Source organism: Rattus norvegicus, chromosome 2 (assembly GCF_021556685.1).
Source record: "Rattus norvegicus strain SHRSP/BbbUtx chromosome 2, alternate assembly SHRSP_T2T, whole genome shotgun sequence".
Lineage (NCBI taxonomy): Eukaryota > Metazoa > Chordata > Mammalia > Rodentia > Muridae > Rattus > Rattus norvegicus.
Window position 1 is genome coordinate 200,125,403 of NC_141535.1, and position 10,813 is coordinate 200,136,215.

Sequence of the window (10,813 nt, forward strand, 5' to 3'; positions counted from 1 at the left end):
TCCTAGTAAGAGCACCAGTGGAAGGGGAAGCTCTGGGTCCTGCCAAGACTGAACACCTAGTGAACGTGGTTGTTGGGGGGAGGGTGGTAATGTGGGTAGGATGGAGAGGGGAAGCCCATATAGAAGGGGAGGGAGAGAAGTTAGGGGGATGTTGGCCCTGAAACCGGGAAGGGGAATAACAATCGAAATGTAAATAAGAAATACTCAAGTTAATAAAGGAAAAAAAAATACTTCTTACATCTACTCAGACATTTTCCAGAATAGTGGATTCAATGGAAAGTACAAAGTATGAATCTCATGGGTTATTGTATGTTCTTCATGGGCTAGATCCATTGGCTCATCCTGAAGCCTATATTCCTGGTATTTTATAGTGGTGGTTGAGGGTTCCGGGTGGGGGGTGATGGTGGTTTTGGTGTAGTTTCTATGGAAATGAGAAACTGAGACTTGTTGCACACAGAGATGTTTGCATCTTTTACTAAAATGTCGACAATGAAAACATTTGGGCAGAGGAAGTTGAGGACATATGGCCATAAGAGGGCTTAGATAACCCATGTAATCAGCACAAAACTAGGCTCAAGTCTGAGCTTATAACAGGACTAACTTTCAGAATCTTAGGCAGAAACTGTGATCCTGGGAGTGCCTACTAATGAGCACTGAGCTTCCTTGCTGCTCTTTAAGCTTCTGAGACAGAGCATATGTATACAATAGAACCTGACAGTAAGCATTGCAACAAATTCATTCTCTCAGCCAGACTTTTGGAACATATTCCTCGGGTAAAAAACTGTTGAGCCATCAGGAAGGTCTTACTCTGTCAACACATTTCAGCTAATTAAATGTTTGTGTGCCTAGTAGACACATTAAACAGTGTGGGGGGCAGTTGTTTTCCATTTCACTTTTGTAACTTTTTGTCGCAGCTCATTCGCTAATCAGCTTGCAGAGTTCTCACATACACAGAGGACTGCCGGCTACTCAAAAGTGTGAGAATGTGGGCTGTTCTGCTCAAAGATGTGCCTAGCTAAAGGAAATTAATGTGAATATCAATTCAAAAGTAATATAAAACAGAGAATATGGCTTTATTTTGCTAATTCAATGCTGAAGTTTTAAAATTTGTATTAAACATAGATATGCCAGACTTTATTTAACATTTACTTATTCTTCTCTCATATATTACACCCCCAACACAGTTTGCCCTCCCTCCCTTCCTCCCAGTCCTTTCCCTATATCTCTCCTCTTCACAAGATTCACTCCTCCATTTCTCTTCAGAAAAACACAGACCTCCAAGAAATATGAAGCCAACAGGTCATAAGTTAAAAAAAACTAAGTACCTAGCCTCATATGAAGACTGGACAAGGCAACCCAGCAGAAGGAAAAGGGTCCTAAGGGCAGGCAGAGAGTCAGAGATTTAAAAAATCAAGTTATTTGTTGACAATCTTAAGAGTGGAGGGTGGAAAAGGAAAGGTTCGGGGGAGGGTACCTGAAGGGACAGGAGGAAGGAAAGGGAGCAGAAAAAGTGGTGCAATTCTATTTCAATTAAAAACATTAAAGAAGAGTCAACTAAACTCGGGATTTTTATAATTAAGCAATAATTTTCCTTTCTCCCCTTTTTTATTATGATGTATTCCATGGGCTTCTTGAGGGCATTTTTTTTTGGTAGAAGTATAAAAGGCAGTTCATTCCTGCTTATTATTTTATTCATTTTTCTCTTTCCAGACAAAACACTTTTGTTTCTTTTAAACATTTATCATCTAACTAGCCATCCAATCTCTATAACATCTAATAGTGCCAGAACTTAACAAGTTTCTATCTTAATGTCCTCCATGTAATGCATTTATCAAGATTCTAAATAATGCATTTATTACTTTAAAACTGATTTTATTTTTAACTGAGACATAAAAGCCGAAGTTGCACATACTTATGATGTATTGAAGGACAAGTTTTGGTATAGATCAACCACATCATTTTATTTTACTCATCAGTTGTAGACACTTAAGTTGCTTTTATTTCTGGACATTTAGGAACAGAATTGCAATTAATAAGAAGTACAGGTGTTCCTTTAACATAGCAATTTCATTTCTTTTTGACATATACACAGTGGTAAAATATTCCTATGAACAGTGGGTCTATTTTTACATTTTTGAAGATTATGGTGGCCGTGGAGATATGGTTCAGGGATTAAGAGCACTGATTGCTCTTCCAGAGGTCCTGAGTTCAATTCCCAGCAACCACATTGTGGCTCACAATCATCTGTAATGGGATCAGATGCCCTCTTCTCGTGTGTCTGAAGATAGTGATAGTGTAGTGTAGTCACATATATAAAAAAAAATAAAAATCTTTAAAAAAGTATTGGTGCTGAAACCCAGGAATTGCTAGACTGGTCACAGTGACCCCAGCAGTGACCATGACTGACAGACCACCACTGACACCACTGCACCACATGGATTTCAATTACAGACTCTCTTGCTGCCCCAGCCACTGCTGCTGCAGTCACCTACCTTTAGCCCTCCCATCACCACTTCTAAGGCCCCAGTCAAACCCCCAAGTTGCTCCCCCCAGGGACACCTGACCCAGCATCAGTCCTTCATATAAAGGAAATTGTTGGGGTAGACAGCCTTGTCATAGTATATGTTCCTTTCTTGTTGAGTGAACTTTCTCCAGTGGAAAGCAGACTGGGTTCCTATACCTCTAACTCCTCTGCTTTTATTAAAGAGTTTCAGCACATTACTCAATCCTATAGTCTGACTTTCCACGATGCACATATGGTCCTCACTAATAATTTACTTCCTGATGGGCACAGGCGAGTTTGGGAGCGGGCGAGAATACATGCAGACGAGACTCATCAAACAGATGAAACACACCCATCAGATCTGAGGCAGTACCTGACCAATGGAATGGAATTATAATTCCGCAGGTGGTATTTTAGCCAGAGATAAATTCATAACCTGCCTCCTGTCCATTCTCTATAGGGCAGCCTTAAAACCAATACATTTTGTAAAACTCTGAGAGGTCATCCAGGACAAACAAGAAAACCAATCTCAGTTTTTAGAATGCCTTGCAAAAGCCTTAATACAATATGCTAATCTAAACCCTGAAAACCCAGATGGTAAGAAACTTCTGATGACCACTTTTTTCCCCAGATCTACCCCAATATAAAAGCTAAACTTGAGTAGTTGGCGAAGGGATCCCAACTCCACAGGCAGAAGTTTTGGTGCTGGCCTTCAAAGTGTACCACAAGAGAGATGACAAGGCCCACAGACAAAAATATCATATGCTGGCAAAGTCTGTGTGGACAGCTGCAGCCACTGCCCTGGACTCCTGATCCTCTCAGACTCAGAGACCACTAGGCTTCTGCTACAGATATAGTCAACAAAGTCATTGGGCAAGGGCTTGATGTAACCCCAACAAGCCAAAGGGGCCATGTCCGAGGTGCCATCAGGAGGGCCATTGGGCTGTCGATTGTCCTCATGTTGTACAGGAGAGAGGGACATCACTCCCAGATAACCCTCCAGCTGATCCCCAAGGCTTGGCTATGGATGATCGAAGAGTCTCAAGCTTCCTTGACTCGACCACCGTCATCACTATCAGGGAGCCCCCGGGTAGCCATCATGGTATCTGGTCAGTCCATCTCCTTCCTCTTAGACACTGGGGCCACTTACTCGGGTCTGATGGAGTGTTGGGGACCCACTTCCCCCTCTCATTTTCCATTATCAGGGTAGGAGGACAATTACCTCCCTCACCAGACCCTACCACTTACTTGCATTTTTAGGGGTGTATTTCTCATCCATTCCTTTATGATAGTGCCAATATATCCTGCCCTCTTATTGGGAAGGACTTTTCTAGCTAAGTTGATAGCCTCTATTTCCTTTGTCCCCCACTCCCCACTCACCTAAACCCAAGCTGATCATCAGCCCCTCTGTTGCTCTTAGCCAGTCAACCTACTAATATTAACATGTTGTTTCCTTTACCAGTTTCTCAGGTAGGCCCCTGAGTCTGGGTCATCCAGAATTCTTCTGTTGCTAAACATCATTCTCCTGTTGTCATCCAATTACTGGACTCTACTAGTTATATCACTCAAGCACAATAGCCTCTCTTTCTCCAGAGCTTCAAGGGATTAAGTCTATGATTTCTGACCTCTTAAGAAAAAAACTTGGGCAGGAGAGATGGCTCAGTGGTTAAGAGCACCGACTGCTCTTCCAGAGGTCCTGAGTTCAATTCCCAGGAACCACATGGTGTCTCACAACCATCTGTAATGATATCTGATGCCTTCTTCTGGTGTGTCTGAAGACAGCTACAGTGTACATATAAAATAAACAAATCTTTAAAAAATGAAAAAGAAAAAAACTCCTTTGCCCTATCACTCCCCCATTTAATAACCCTATACTAGCAGCTAAGAAACCTAACAGAACTTATCGCCTGACTCAACACCTCAGATGCATTAATTCTGCAGTGGTTCTCTCCATCCTGTTGTGGCTAACCCTTAAATACTTTTTTCCACTGTCTCCTCACGGACTTTCAATTTCTCAGTCCCAGATCTCAAGGATGAATTTTTCTCTGTCTCTCTAAACGCCTGGTCACAGGACATATTTACCTTTACCTGGACAGATCCACACACTCACTTCTCTGCTCAATTTACCTGGACTGTCCTACCCCAGGGATTCCGGGACAGCCCACCTATTTGGCCAGGCCCTGGCTTCTGACCTAATTTCTCTGTCTATCCCTCAATCTAAGATTTTTCGTTATGTAGATATCCTTCTCTGTAGCCCTTCTCTAAAAATTAGCCAAGCTGACACCTCTGCTCTCATAAATTTACTTTCCAGTCGAGGCTACAGGGTCTCACCTTCTAAAGTCCTACTTCCACTTCTCAGGTCACTTATTTTGGACTAACAATTAACCCAACCCACAAGGTTATTACCTTAGATAGAAAGAATCTGATTAAGTCTCTAACAGAAACAGAATCTAACCATTTCTTCTACAAAGGAAGAGATTTTATCATTCCTAGGAATAGCTAGTTTTTTATGTTCCTGGGTTCCTTCCTTTTCTCCTCTATTCCCACCCCTTATATGATTCTGCATTAGGACCCAACCATGAACCTTTTCTCAAACCTGTTACCGAGCCCTTTCCAAGGCTCCTTCCTAGGTTACCAACTGGGACCCTTTTTATGACTTGTAGCAAACCTGTCAAAAAACTAGATCTAATTATTCAGGGATGGGCACCTTGTATTAGTATCTTAGCAACTGCTGAACTCCTTATTCGAGAGTCAAAAAAAAAAAAAACTAATCTTTGTGTCACCTATAAATGTCTTCTCTTCTCATAACCTGTCATAGCTCCTAACTTACAAAGGAGTACAGACTCTACCTCCCTCCAGGGTTCTTTCTCTTTAGGTAGCACCAATAGAAGACTCCACACTCACCTTCCAATTATGCCCACCTCTTAATATTTCCAATCTTCTTCCTTGACCAGATACTAACAACTCCCCATCTCACTCCTGCATTGAAATGTTAGAGGAAATATTACCTCATCCTTCACACATACATGAGGGCACATTGCCTCAGGACGTTTATACCTGGCATACAGATGAAAGCTCCTTTCTACATGAAGGGACCAGAAGAGCTGACTGTCCCAGAATCCCTGGGGTAGTCAGACACAGAGGTGGTTGAGACATAGGCCCTTCCTGTTCATACTACCAACCAACAGGCTGAACTAATAGTCCTTACCTGTGCCTTTCAACTGGCACTGGGACAGTATCTCAACATCTACAGACTCCAAATATGCTTTCCATATCTTCCCTTCCCGCACCGCTATCTGGAAGGAGCGTGGGTTACTTATGACTAAAGAAGGATCAGTAACTAATGCAAACCAAATTATGGCCATGCTAAAGGTCTCCTATCTCTTCACAGTTATTGGGATTGTCCAATGCAGATCCCACCAGAGAGATGATTCCATTCTCGGGAAACAACCGAGCTAATGAGGCAGCTAGAGCTGCGGCCCTTAGGGGCCTAGACTCCTCTCACCCGTCCCAGGGCATTTTTACATTACAACCCACATCCCCACCCTCACTCCCTGACACTCTTCAAACACTGTCCTATCCTCACCAGCTCTGTCATCCTAACATTCAAAATTGTCTTTTTAAAGACCCACCTGCAGCCTACTCCTGATAACTTAAGTTTCTTAAAATCGATCACTGCCTCTTGCAAAATCTGTGAGATGTCAGACTCCAACTCAAGGTGTCATAGCACCTACTTTCCTACTCATCAGGCTAGAGGTTCCCTTCCTTGAATGGACTGGCAACTTGACTGTACCCACATGCGCACTGTCAAATCAAGTACTTCCTGGTCTTGGTAGACATCTTCTGGGGTGGGTTCAAGAATTTCCCACAACTAACAAAAGGGCTCCACAACAGTGTCTGATCTCCTTCTCTGAAAGACTATCCCCTGATTTGGTGTTTTTGCCTCCCTCCAGTCAGACAATGTCCATGAATTCACTCCCATATTTCTCAAATTCTATCTAAGACCCTAGACATCCCCTGGCAGTTTCATATTCCCTACCACCCTCAATCTTCAGGTAAGGTAGAAAGAACCAACCATTCTTTAAAAACCACTCTTGTCAAGTTATGACAAGAACTTCACCTTGACTGGTTAAAACTCCTACCTCTGGATCTTTTCAGGCTCTGAGCTTTCCCCAAGTGACCTCTCCTCATCTCACCCTTCGAACTCATGTATGGACACCCTATCCTAACTCCTGGTTTTTCACCTAAATGCTCTCCTCTCTCAAACCCCAATAGTTTGCCACCTCCTCTCTCTCCTATGGAACTTTGCTGACCACCATCTATAGTGGTCAAAATGGAGACCAAGTTCTTCTATCCTCTCCAGACCATCAGCCCTTACCTCTCTCTCTTCTAAATAGCAGGTCCCTTTCAGGGTAATTCTCATGACCCCTGTAGCTGTTAAACTTGAGGGACTCTCTCGTTTGGTCCATCTGTCTCACCTCAAACCTTTCATCCTTTCACCTAAAAATTCTTCATACACATCTACCACCCACCTTGTCCCCAATCACAGAAGATGAGACTCCACTGAAGCAGCTGCGCTTGATCCCACTGGATAAGACATGAGCTTCTCATCCCCCACTGCGGTTCATTTTCAGTGTAGCCCTTACAAATAGAGATTTGAGATTTAAGAAACCCCCACTGATAACGTATTTCCAAATAGAGTCAGAAAACTGCTCCATAGCCAGATGCCAGGAACCAATCCAAATTGCTATCAACCCTGTATCTATTATTCTGTTTAAATATTATGACCTCTTTACTTGCTTTCTCTTTGACCAGATAAAACTTGATTGTAAAAAATGGCCCGATGACTATGGGGTTGTACATATTGGTCTTGCTAGATACATATATACTAGGATCACAGACCAATCACTTCTTCTATCAACAATGCTAGACACTCTTTTTCTACATACAAGGTCCATGGAATCTCAGGTGGGAGACAAGAATTGTTGATAAGCTCCCCTGTAAAATCAAGCTGGGTCCCAAGTAAGTACTATCTATATCTGGAGAAAATACGTCTCAATTGCCCAACCTCTAGATATCAGAAAAGTAGGAGAAGTAATCAAACACTCCTCTGAGGTCCTTACATCCTTGACAGCCTCCCTCATAAATGGCACTAACTTGTCATTTCACCTTTTGCTTCAGATTTCAGCTTACAACTCCTTAAGTCATCCAATCTGGTTGCTTTAAAGATTGCTGGCTATGTGTACCCCCTGGAATAAACTCACATTTGCCATTTACAACCTCTCCGGTGATACTGCCAAATAACCTTACCTCACCTTTTGTCAGCTGCCCTGACTCTGATGTTGTCGTGACTCCATATCTTTCTTCTCTCCCTCTTTTTTGGCATGGCAAACAGTTTTAAGACCTCCAGGACACATTATGTAGCTACACTAAATTCACTAGACTGCAATAGAACCACTACCCTTGGTACCCGATCTTTGCCATAATGCCCTGCAGTCCAAAAACACATCAATTTTTTAGCACTCGGGTATATCATCGCCTACCTGCCAGTGGGTCAGGAGTTTGCATGTCGGTGATCCTTTTCCCTCAACTAGGAATAATTCAGGGAAATTAGCCTCTGTCAATCCCAGTTCAGATATGATATCTGTCCAACGTAAGAGGGCAGTTCAGTTTGCACCCTTCTGTGTTGCTGTAGGCATAGTCATAGGTCCTGGTACTGGACTTGCAGAGATAATGACTTCCATAACCCAATATGATAAATTCACTTCCAAGCTTAACATTGGTTTTCAAAAAATGTCTGAAACCATATTTACCATCTAGAAACAACGTTTCTTTGGCAGCTGTGGTACTTCAGAACGGATGGGGCTGGATGTCCTGACAGCTAAAGAAGGTGGTCTTTGCCTGTTCCTCCAAGAAGTATGCTGTTTCTACATCAACCAATCTGGGATAGAGAGAAATAAAATCCAAGAGCTACAATCAGACATGCAGAGTTTCAAGAAACATGAGGCCTCCAATTCTTGGATTTTTGAAAACCCTATATGAAAGTGGATACTCCCTTTCATAACACCTTTCCTAGTCATCTTCCTGGTATTATTTCTTCCTGTCTCATTAATCTTGTTTCTACATTCCCTCAACAACAAATATAAAAAATATCTAACTAAACAATTAATCAGTTCCCCTTACAGGATAACCAGCTGTTGTCCACAGAGGAGCCTGATGTAAATGTTTACCAAGTGGACCCTGATGGTGAAAGTCACCTACACCCTGAAATTGATGATGCCCCTAGACAACAGGAATCAGATTAAGAGATCTGGTGCCCCTATTCCCCTTTCACTATTGGCTTCCTCCTCTCCATTTTCTTCTTTTTATGTTAAGAAAACAGGAGGTATGTTCACATTAGGAACTGGCTTTACAGTCAGGAACAGACTTTAAGGTTATAAGTCACCTCCAAATCTAGGGATGACGGAGACATCACTCATAGGCAAGAGGAATCTGTGAATCTGTTGCCATGGCAATCACCATACATTCCCAGCATCCACCTGGCCAACCTTTACCTGTGTGTGGTTACCTCCCAACCCAAATAAAAGGCAGACCCCTCCTGACCTTCGCTCTCTTTTTCTCTCTTCATCTTTACTGCCTGCTTTGTCCTTTTCCCCACAATAAACCTCTCCCATGGAACTGTACTGACCTGGTGTGATCTGTCTGGACGCGATCCTTGATTCTAATACAGCAGATATTGTCAACTTAACAGAATCTAGAATCAGATGGGAGACAATCGCAGTCTATACCTGGATTAATTTAATTGAGGTGGATGAATCATCTTGACTGTGGGTGTACTATTTACTGGGCTGAAGCTCCTAGACTGTGTAAAATAGAGAAAGGGAAAGCATTCTTCACTCTCTGCTTCTTGACTGTGGATGCACTGTGGCCATCTGTCTCAAGCTCCTGATGCCTTGACTTCTCTGTCTTGATGGACTCCACACTGATGGATAAGCCAGAATCCCCTGCTTTTGTCTGGGTATCTTATCGCAGCAATAGTGGAAGAAGATAAGCCAAGTATCTTCCATATTGTTTTTCATAATGACTACACCAAAGTACCGTCTCACTAATGAGCTCACAAGTACTCTCTTTTCCCCACAGACTTACAATTGTGTTTTGGCTCTTGGACAGTAGTTATTGTTTCCTGGAGTGAAGTATTGGCTCCCTATAGTATTGGTTGCAATAATTATTAATGATGATAATTATTTTTTTCATATGCTTTCTGGTCAATTATGTCTTTCTTTGGGAAATGTCATTCTAGATTTTGATTTTTTTTTAGTTTGAAAGCATTGTGTGTGTGTGTGTGTGTGTGTGTATCCCTCCTTCTAAAGAGAATCAGAACTTAGCTGTGTCTTCTTTAGTTTCTATGATTAACTCTCTCTCTCTCTCTCTCTCTCTCTCTCTCTCTCTCTCCTACTTAACAACCTCCCATATATATATATATGTATATATATATATATATATCTTTTTTTGATATGGTAGACATCAGTGATCATAATATTAAGACTTTAAGGCTTAATTCATGGCTGTGCTCTATTGGAATCACTAGAATGATGCTGTCGAGAGATCCAGGGTCACTCCAGAACCCGTTTCTGTGTGTAATAATCTCCCTCCTCCCCATTTTCCATCAAAGATGTATGCTGTTCTTTGCTGTAGCAGGAATTTTCCCTGAAAATGGCAAGTAGTTTTCTCATAGCTTTTTGTAAGTTGTCCTGTCCCTCCCACCCCTGCGTTGTTTCATTGTTATTGTTCATTTTTTTCCTTTATTTTTTAACTTGGAGTTTGGATTATGTGATAAATTCTTTTAAAACCTTTTGTTGTTGTTCCTAATTGCCATTGTTCATAGACAAACGCAGTGTCACCAATTGAGTTTTGCGTACTTTAATACCAAAAGAAAATATTGGTTTTTTGGCTATTCCAAAACTGCTTCTAAAAAATTCAATTCTTATTTCATAGATCAAATAACTTTCTTTGTCTCTCTAGGAGCATAATACTTTTAATTAGTCTTTTTATTAAATTTTTGCATACCTTACAAAGAAATGTGTTCATTGTAATATTTACATACATAACTTTTGCACTGGCCACCATATTCTTCTCCCTGTTTAATGATTTTTATTTCAGTTATATATTTATTATGATCCATGATTTTTATCTCAGTTATATATTTATTATGATCTCATTAGGTATTTCCCTTGGATGTATGGGATGATTTATTTGTCTCATATTCAAGTCAGGGGAAAGAAACTCTGACTAGAGTATAGGAACCTGAAA

At 41.5% G+C, this 10,813-nt stretch overlaps 1 long non-coding RNA gene across 1 annotated transcript in view; it reads right to left on the minus strand.

Moving 5' to 3' along the window:
* The window catches only part of LOC102547648 (uncharacterized), a 46,944-nt gene extending 37,939 nt beyond the window's left edge, over window positions 1-9,005 (minus strand). The window contains exons 1-2 of the long non-coding RNA XR_015678278.1: window positions 8,949-9,005; window positions 8,317-8,444 (exon numbers count right to left, since the gene is read on the minus strand). This is a non-coding gene — a long non-coding RNA (uncharacterized LOC102547648). The remainder of the gene's footprint in view (window positions 1-8,316; window positions 8,445-8,948) is intronic.
* Between the last annotated feature and the right edge of the window lie 1,808 nt (window positions 9,006-10,813).